General features: G+C 47.2%; 1 long non-coding RNA gene across 1 annotated transcript in view; it reads left to right on the top strand.

Moving 5' to 3' along the window:
- The window catches only part of LOC105506298, a 22331-nt gene extending 17676 nt beyond the window's left edge, over positions 1-4655 (top strand). Inside the window, exons 3-4 of the long non-coding RNA XR_001000908.1 lie at positions 3004-3125; positions 4143-4655. This is a non-coding gene — a long non-coding RNA (uncharacterized LOC105506298). The remainder of the gene's footprint in view (positions 1-3003; positions 3126-4142) is intronic.
- Positions 4656-8730: the final 4075 nt, after the last annotated feature.

The raw sequence follows: 8730 nt of genomic DNA on the forward strand, positions 1-8730 counted from the left end.
GGGCTTCTGTCTTGGTCTGTTTATGCTGTTATATTATAATAAAATATCTGAGACTGGATAACTTATAAAACACATAAATGTATTTCTCACAGTTCTGGAGGCTGGAAGACTGTGATCAGGGCGCTGCAGCTCTGAGGTCTGGGCAGGGCTGCTCTCTGCCTCCGGGATGGCCCCTTGTTGCTGTGTCCTCTGTGGGGACGGGATGCTGTGTCCTCACATGGTGGAAAGCGGACGGGAAAAAGGACCTGCCTAGTTCCCGCCAGCCGTTTCATAAAGTAACAAATCCTATTCCTGAAGGCTCTGCCCTTGTGACTCAGTCACCCCTAAAGGCCCCACCTGTTAATACTATCACTTTGCCAATCACGTTTCAACACATGCATTTGGGGGCACATTTGGACCATGGTGGCATTTGTCTTTTTGTTGCTTATAGACTGTGTTCTGAAAAAATGAAAAATGATTTTGACACAAACCAATGCTTTTGAAATATTCTAATGTGTTTATCTGGAATATGCCTCTTAAAGAAAACTGAAGGGCCAGGTGTGGTGGTTCATGCCTGTAATCTGAGCACTTTGGGAGGCTGAGGCAGAGAATTGCTTGAGGTCAGTCAGGAGTTGGCCACCAGCCGAGGCAACATACCCAATCTTCAAAAAAAAAAAAATTACCTGGGCCTGGTGGCACGCGCCTGTAGTCCCAGCTATTTGGGAGACTGAGGCAGGAAAATTGCTCGAGTCCCAGAGTTCAAGGCAGCCGTGAGCTGTGATTGCACCACTGCACTCCAGCCTGGGCAACAACAACCCTGTCTCTAAAAAACAAACAAAAAGCCTGAAATGTTTAGCTTTTCATTGATTTTCATGATTTTTCCTGGTGACCTCAGACCTCCTTTTGTCATGAGGGGAGATTTCCTGGCGTGGTGCTCCCGGGGCTTTGTGCTTCCTTTGAGTGGCCTGGCTGTCTCTGGCTCTTGGTCACTAGGGATGAAGGATTGTTTCACTGGCTCACTTGTGAGCTGTTCCCTCCAGGGGCATGGACAGGCACACGCGGCTCTGGAGGTACTTGGTGGGCAGCCTGGCCCCTAGCAGCCGGTGCCACCTCCCTTTGGTTCCTGTACCCCCAGGATTTCACCAGACCCGCCTGGCAGCCAATGTCGGAAAGTTGGGCACAGAGCTGAGTCCTGAGGCCTGGGACACTGCCTGGTGAAGGTCACCCAGTCTGACGGGCTCCAGAGCCTCCAGGGCTTCAGCATCTCCGTGCAGGGCACCCATCATCTCCCGGCCGCCTGTCTCAGCATGAAGAATTCAGCCAAGGGCGAGCTCCTGGATGCCAAGAGCGTGCCTGTGGTGGGGAGCTGGATGACCACCGTGGCCGCAGCTCCCACCCCTTCCACGTGGCGCGGCAGACAATGACGCAGCCTGGGCTCAGAGGAGCTCACATCACGTACCTGGCACCCTTGGCTGTTGGGGGAAGACCTTTAAAGACGAGGGGACAAGGCCTTCTTCCAGGGCACTGGGCCAGCGTCCTCCGAGGCCGGGGGCCCCTCGTGCTGGTCCTGTGCGAGGAGCTGAAAGGTCATCTAAGGGCCTCGGCCTCTTCCAGACACCAAGGGAACCAAGAGAACCACACAGAATCCTCAGCTGTGCAGACCATTGACCTTCGAGAAATTCCGATCATCTTTTTCCTGCCGGATCCTGCCTGTAGAGGGCCGGGAAAGGCTCTAGAAAAGGGACATCTTGTGATCCAGCTGTGGCTCCGGTTCCATATCTTGATCACTTCAGGGAGGGAATCTAGGGGTCCTTGCGGGCCCACAGGAGACGCACTCCGCTACTCAGACCTAGAGTCCAGATGCTTTAGGACCTGAGCAATGTTTAAGTATTTACTTAAAACAAAAGAATCGTGTTTCCCATCTGTACTTAGGCACTAACTGCTCTTTTGTACCACCGAGTACTTGCAATTATGTTCTACGGTGGGGATCTGCCACAAAACAATAAAAACAGGATGCAGAACACCAGGAAAAAAAAATGGAGTTGTTGAACAGTGGAGTTACTAGGACAGGACACAGAAATTGACTACAGGGGCCCTTCCTGGCTGTGAAAGAATTGAGAAGTGGAGAAGGAAGGAGGGAGGGACTGAGCTGAGAGGAAGGCACCCACACTGCACCCCACCTGGGGGTCTCCCAAGGCTGGTCTCCCCGATTTCCTCTGTACCTTGAGAATGAAGGCAGCTAGTGCCCAAGGGCACAATTAGCTCTTTTAACAGCAAGAGCAAGGCTCTGGGGTTTTTAAGTTGACACTTGGATGCATGGTTATCATTTATGTAGCTGGAGAGAGGAAGAAAGCCCATGATTTTGGTCGGATATGGTCGCCTGACCCAGCAGGTATCAGAGCTGACACAAAAATAGGGATTCATTCTCAACCATGGGCTGCTCCTCGCACCACACCCTCCAGAGTGTTCCCCAGCCCCTCAGGCAGCTATCAAGGGACAGCTGATCCCAGAATGGCTAAAGAGCAGCCCTGACCCAAAACCACACGCAGACAAAACGGAGTAGGTTCCTATTTATTGGTGAGCACTAGCAGTGTACCAGGGCAAGGCCAGACAACACTTTTGCTTCTAATTTTATAATTTAGCACTAAAGAACAGTAAAACCAAAGAGAAGGATGGGAGAAAATCACTGAGGAAGCGAAGAGAAGTGAGAGTCCACATAAGAGAAACCTCACATTGCATCGCACAAACGAGGCTGCGCATAAAATATGTGAGGGTGGACAGAGGTGTGGGGAAACCGTTTCTATCTTAAAAGTTAAGTGCATATTTGAAAAATGGCAAGCATTCCACTTTTTTAGGAAAAGGAGTAAAATTTATTAAAAATATGACAATTATAAGGGACAAGTTCTGAATTAGGTATTATACAGTTTTGCCTTGTTTTCCATACAAAATATATAGTTGGAATTTTTGTGAATTACCAGCTTCAAAGGTTCCGGGCCCTCATTTCACGTTCGTCTTCGTTGGCAGTGCATTCTGTGGACGATGAACACAAATGCAGCTGTGGCTGTGCCTGGCCTGCGTGTGTTGAACACGTTCCTGCTGTGTGGGAGCTGCCTACCCAGCAGAACCTCAGAGTCTGAGTTCTCAATGTGAGCCTCATTTTATTTTATTTTAAAATGCCATTGTGAACTTTCCCCTTAAACAATTCAGAAAGCAGCAGTCTTATGTGGTCTTTTAGAAAACAAACTCAAATGGAAGAGTGTCCTGGTATATTAATGAACAGAATTTACTTCTGAATATGAGTTTGTTTTTGGTGCTTGGAACCAGCACTTGATGGAAGAGAACAGCAAAAAGGGAGCAGCAGAGAGATGGTGTCCGAGGAGTTAAAAGTTATTTTAATCACAGCAGGCAACTTGGGAAGACTGTTTCATGGTGTCAGAAGTCTATATGACAGGAAGGGAAGAGAGTATCTCAAAGGCAGAAGAGGAAGAAGAGAAGATGTGGTAGGTGAAGTTGTAATGTGATTTAATGATGGCTGAGAACTTGTACAAAACCCAGAAAATGAAGATAAATTAGATATGAAGGAAGAAAAAGGTCAAAGATGAGATTGTACAACTGTGATGCAGACTTGCTGAAACTGGAGTTTGGGTCTTAACTGCCCCTCCAAATCCCTCCTCCAGTTTGTGTGAGAGTTTCTCAGGAGCCTGGTTTTTGCTCTGCCATGCCTGGCCACGCCGGGCCCTGTTTTGGTGCTGAAGTCTGGTGTTGGAAGGCTGTGGCACTTGTAGAGTAAGACCCCTGTCTCCCAATCTTCTTGGTCTCTCTGAGCTGCAATTTCCTTATCTGTAGAATGAGACAATGACAGACCTTGGATCAGTTGAGCAATTTGTTTCTCAGATTGTTCAACTGAAGAATTTGTTCCTAGATATTTGTACTAAAATATACTAAAATTAAAGTGAGAACATCATATTAGTTAACAGGAAATTGTTCTGACATATGCAGTAAAAGGGAATCGAAAGCATTCTTTCCAAATTGCACCACACATTCAGCCAAAATTCAAGTCTGCCATCTTGTGATGAGAGCCTTCCATGGTCTCACATGAGTCCGCCATCTTGTGATGAACGCCTCCCATGGTCTTGCACTTTGCTTAGTGTTTGTTCCCATAGGAATTGACATTTTGGGTGTGTATGCCAAGAGGCGACAGGAAACAGAAGTTGGGATCACTGTGGCTAACCTGAGCATGTTGGAAACCAAGGAGAGGCTGATGGTAATGTTGGATTTTTGTGTAAAAAGATTCCTTTCAAAGAAAGACCTGTGACAACTGATAATTACAGCTAATGTGTTTCCACCAACAGCCATTTTGCGTTGGCGTCACACCATCCGCCATCAGCGTTGCTGCCAGGAGCAGTGTTCAGGAGCCGCAGACGGTGGATTGCGCTGCTTCAGGAGCCTGGTGGCTGGAAGGTTTGCAGGCTGCCAGGGGCCTCGGCTGAAGACCTGGATCCACAGGACCCACAGAGGCAAATTGTTCAATTGATCATACAGTGTGAGAATGAAACATTAATTCCCCTTCTCTACCTCATATGAGAAATGTGAATTGTCTTTTTTAAATTGGGGAATCTGGATTATAGTATGTATGAGTCAATTTTTTAAACAATGACTTTTTTTTGGGCTCAAAATGTTTTGTTGTTTTGTTTTGTTTTGTGGTAGAGGTGAGGTCTTGCTATGTTGCCCAGGCTGGTCTCAAACTTCTGGACTCAAGAAATCCCCCTTCCTTGGCCTCCCAAAACACTGAGCCTACAGGTGTATTCACCTTAAAAAAATTTAAAGACCACTAGGAGGTCAGTAATCTCAAATGTTTCACTAGTTCTTCATCAAGGTAGGAATGAATCTGATTAAAACAACTTGGAAGACTGTATTCTGGAGAACCAGAGAAAACAGGAGGGAATCACCAGAAATACAAAGGAAATCTGAGTGGGGCTGGGATGAGGCTTAGCACAAGCCACTCTGCCCCTGGACACCAGGTTGTGTGGGACTGGAGGGTACTGGCTGTTTTCTATGTACCCTCCTTGTCACTTTGCTTCTCTGTGGAGTAAAATGGAGGCAGATGCAGTTGATTCTTGTGATTTGCCACCGTTAGTTCTATAAAGTCACCTAAACACTGAATTTGTGAATACAGAGCCCTTGCTTCTGGAGAAATACAGGGCTGGGTTCCTGCGAGCCTCTGGTCACAACATTTTCATCAACCAATCAGTACATAACCTTGCTTATCCCTGTTCCTGTTTAAAGACACCTTTTTGAATAGATGTTGGTGATCCCACTAACACTGTGTCCATGGCCAGCAGCACTGTAACTCACACCTGAATAAAGCTATCTCACACGCATTTCTCTGTGAGGCACATCACAGCCTCTTGCTCTTAGAATGCTAGACAGTACGTCAGCACTGGGCTTGGGGTCATTTTAAACAGCAAAATCACTAAGAAAAAGCATAGAAGTGTGAAGAATATGGCGCTATGTGGGCCGTGAAAAGAGCACTTGTTTGTGGCATGAGCCGAAATGAAATGGCAGAGCATCACCTGTGCGACCTCAGCCAGGCCATGGCCTGTGGCTGACACGAGGGCAGCACAGTGCAGGCAGGCAGGACACACTCGAAGATGAGCTGTTATTATCAAAGGGTGTGAAATTTCCAGACAGCCACTGACTTGACGAATCCTCTTGGGCACCAGAGCACGTGCTGCATCTGAGATGCTGGTTGGGGAGCCCAGGCAGTCGAGGGGAGAGGAGCGCTCACTGTCTTACTGGCAACAAGCTGTCTGGAGAACAACCTGTTTTTACTCTCCTTTTGCAAGCAAAACACTCCCACTAAGGTAAAGCTGCACGGGCAACACTGACTGAGCTCTGCTTTTCTAAATCTGTTTGTTCTCTTGACCTCGAGCCTGTCCCAGGCTGTTTCTACTCTACACGTTGCAGTTCACTCTTAGCTGCTATTCATGATGTAGGTGTGAATTACCACCTTGGTGTCTCTAGGCTGTGAGTGTCCTGCCTGCAGTTAGCTTCTCCCATCTAAGCCATCAGTGCTGCGCTCTGAAACGCCAGACCGTCTTGGAAACTTTCTCCTTCCCCTCTTCTCTGAATGACTCTGTACTTCCCCTTTGAAAGGGATAAGCACAGCAATAATTATGTCTTTCCTGCTATGTCTAATTTGTTCACATAGGGTCTCTTCATTTTACTACCTTTCTAAAAAGGATCAGATCTTATACTGGCTTTGAAAGTACTAAATCAAACAAAATATGAATTGACACGTTAAAAGGGTGTTTTAAAAAAAATTGCAGAACTTCTCTGAGTTTCTAAGGGAAACTTACTGCAAATCTCCAAGAGAAGCCCCACGAAGATCCCCTGAGGGATGAGGGGCCCTTTGGGGTTGTCCAGATAACTCCCCATAGAGTGGAAACAGAAAGTGGTAATGGGAGCATAAATGAGGTGAAGGATCCAGAAAGGAGAGCTCAGAGCTAGAAACATTCTTGCTTTCTCTTAAAAGAGACAGGGTTTTGCTCTCTCACCCAGGCTGGAGTACAGTGGCATGATCATGGCTCACTGCAGCCTCAAACTCCTAGGCTCAAGCGATCCTCCCACCTCAGACTCCTGAGTAGCTGGGATTATAGCTGCATGCCACCATGCCCACCTAGAAACTTTTTTGAGGCCGGGCGCGGTGGCTCAAGCCTGTAATCCCAGCACTTTGGGAGGCCGAGATGGGCGGATCACAAGGTCAGGAGATCGAGACCATCCTGGCTAACACAGTGAAACCCCGTCTCTACTAAAAAATACAAAAAGCTAGCTGGGCGAGGTGGTGGGCGCCTGTAGTCCCAGCTACTGGAGAGGCTGAGGCAGGAGAATGGCGTGAACCTGGGAGGCGGAGCTTGCAGTGAGCTGAGATCAGGCCACTGCACTCCAGTCCGGGCGACAGAGCGAGACTCCGTCTCAAAAAAAAAAAAAAAAAAAAAAGAAACTTTTTTGAGAGTAATAAGAGCAGGAAAAGGGGCCTAAAATGGAAATAGTAAAGTGCCCTAGAGAGACTGGAACCTTGGAAGTGCTGATGGGGAAATGACTCAATGTCCTTTACCTGAAAATCCCTAGGCATGGATTTCTTGTGTGCAGAGTCCTAAGGATGCCTGCTAGGTCAGTGGAACTTTCATAAACTGTTCTGATTTGGAGTGAAAGGCAAGCAGGCTGGGCCCCAAGCTGGAAAGCCATTTCTCTGTGTTCCAACCCAATTTTATCCTTCTGGGTGTTGAAGAACAACACAAATTGATATCACAGCCTTTCCAGGCATTTTCCTGGAAAGTTAGGACATTGACTGGAAAAGAGCAGGGCTCTAAGAATTGGAATGGGAATCACTGGGTGGATTATGATGCAAATGAGAAACTGGAACCTCAAATTCCACATCATCTTCCTTTTGCTGTTAGAAGCCAATGCTCTTTTCCCACCTGAGTGGATCAACCTGCCCTTGTGGAAGACTTTGTAATGTTCTCATTGAGACAATTAGCTTGCAAGAGCAGGTCATTCTCAAAGCACACCCCAAACCTCTTGCTGCCTCCAGACCCATCACCACAGTCAGATCCCTGCACACCAAGGGGGATGAATGCAAAATCTGACTGGGGGAAGGAGGCTTACACAACATTTTTTTCTGGCCAGGTGCATTGGCTCATGCCTATAATCCTAGCACTTTGGGAGGCTGAGGGGGAAGATTGCTTGGGCCCAGAAATTAAAGACAAGCCAGAGGAACATAGATCCCATCTCTACATGTAATTTAAAAATTAGTCGGGTGTGGTGGTGCACACCTGTGGTTCCAGCTACTCAGGAGGCTGAGGCAGGAGGATTGCCTGAGCCCGGGAGGTTGAGGCTGCAATGAGCCGAGATCCGGCCACTGCACTCCTACCTGGGTGACACAGCAAGACCCTGTCTCAAAAAACAAAAACAAAAAAAATGATTTGTCCTAGTTATCAGTAGAAACATGAGTAAAGTGTGTAAAAATGAATTTTATTGGTATTAGAGAAGGAGGAAAACTGCTAGATTGGGCTGAATTTATTGATACAGGTGTTCTTGGCAGATATTCTGGACTCCATGTGTTAGTATGAGTAGCTGGGAATGACCGTGTTTGCTTCGTTAGTTGATGGACCTGGAGATATGGTTTGGATCTGTGTTTCTGTCCAAATCTCATGTTGAATTTTAATCCCCAGTGTTGGAGATGAGGACTGGTGGGCGATGATTGGATCATGGGGGTGGATTTGTCATGAATGGTTTAGCACCATCCCCTCAGCACTGTACTCACGATGGTGAGTTCTCATGAGATCTTGTTGTTTAAAAGTGTACAGCACCTCCCTTCTCGCTCTCTCTCTTGCTCCCGCTCTGTAAGATGTTCCTGCTCCCCCTTCACCTTCCACCATGATTGTAAGTTTTCTGAGGCCTCCCCAGAAGCCAAGCAAATGTCAGCATCATGCTTCCTGTACAGCCTGCAGAACCGTGAGCCAATTAAACTTATTTTCTTTATAAATTATCCAGTCTCAGGTATTTCTTTAGAGCAATGTGAGAAAGGATGTATACACCTGGCATCCTTTGTTCTTGGCAGCACTGCTCCTAAAGAGCTAGGACTCCTCCTGGGAGCAGGGCTTCCCATCCGTCCATTGCTTAGGAAAAGCAATGGGTCAGGCCCTCGCTCACTCTCTAGAACAGACTACAAACATGCAAATTAGAATT

The sequence above is a fragment of the Colobus angolensis genome, unplaced genomic scaffold (assembly GCF_000951035.1).
Source record: "Colobus angolensis palliatus isolate OR3802 unplaced genomic scaffold, Cang.pa_1.0 Scaffold135, whole genome shotgun sequence".
NCBI lineage: Eukaryota > Metazoa > Chordata > Mammalia > Primates > Cercopithecidae > Colobus > Colobus angolensis.